Below are 1,370 nucleotides of genomic sequence, written 5' to 3' on the forward strand. Positions count from 1 at the left end.
ATGTGTGTGTGTGTGTGTGTGTGTGTGTGTGTGTTTGTGTGTGTATGAGTGTGTGTTAGTGTGTGTGTGTGTGTATGTGTGTGTGTGTGTGTGTGTGTGTGTGTGTGTGTGTGTGTGTGTGTGTCGCGTGCGTGAATATTGTTCGTACATGCATTTATGTAAAGCGCCTAGAGCTGTGTTTACACGGGAGTGGGCGCTATAGAAATGATCTTCATTATTATTATTATTACTATTATTATTATTATTATTATTATTATTATTATTATCATATGAACTGACAAAGGTGTGTACAGGTGGCGCTTCATTTCTGTATGATGAGAACAGTGACAAAACCCGCTATATACGTTTATCTCTTTTGATTGAGAGAAGAGAGGCACATCGACACATAAAAGCATCCCTTGCTTGAGTAAAGAGAAGCACTTCGGCACAATATCGGTCATTTAGTGCAGTAATAGTGAGGCGGACAGAAACAACAGGCAGAAGGAAACACAAAAAGTATAGCCAACAAATGGAGCCCTCCAAGTGCCAAATACCGACAGAAACGGCTTCAGACCTGATCTGAATTGTGCTTTCAAACAGATAAATCAGCATTTTTTTTCGAATCTTCTGTCATGACCACCCGTCAAAGATAATAAGCTGTACAGGAATTCAACCATTTCCTACTCCAACCACCTCACCCCCTTCCTTACGTTTGTTTTTCTTCTGATGTGTTAATGCTGGTCCCGACGTTTTATGCAAGACAAATTCTTAAATTAAGCAAATTGAACCCCAAAAATGTGAAATTATGCGATTCTGTTAATTTTAACAAAGAATAGTAAATGAAAATAATCAGAAATTATGTAAAAAATGATCAAATTTGGCTAAATTATGGGAGGTGCATAAAACCACGGGGACAGTTAATGACACTGCTCAAGAGAACTATCTGTCTAAAATGATTTCATTTCTCCCCAGCAATGGATGGTCGTCTTAGGCAGATTTGACAGCTTATTGTGCATTGGTCTTTTTAAATAATAAATCATTCTATTCCTATTTTTTTTAAACACCACTGTTGTTGGACTTAGCATGTTTGACCAGACCACCCCTGCGATGTTTTTCATCTTCCCGCAGCCTCAGACCTGAGAGCAGATAATCATTATTGTCTCCCGCCTTTGTCCGGTCACTACCAGTCACGTGATCGCTCAGAGGGCGCCACCTGTACTGGGCGTTGCCTGTAAATTTCCTCCCGGGGCTCGCTTCAACGGCTCGTGAAATTGTCATAGATCGGAAAATCTTTAAACACAAACTTTTCCCAACTCGAGATTAACATGGGTCTATCTCAATTATAGGCCTACTCAATGTTTGAGATGCAGTCGCAGCTTTGTCTAAGACAT

The sequence above is a fragment of the Aplysia californica genome, unplaced genomic scaffold (genome assembly GCF_000002075.1).
Source record: "Aplysia californica isolate F4 #8 unplaced genomic scaffold, AplCal3.0 scaffold00137, whole genome shotgun sequence".
Lineage (NCBI taxonomy): Eukaryota > Metazoa > Mollusca > Gastropoda > Aplysiida > Aplysiidae > Aplysia > Aplysia californica.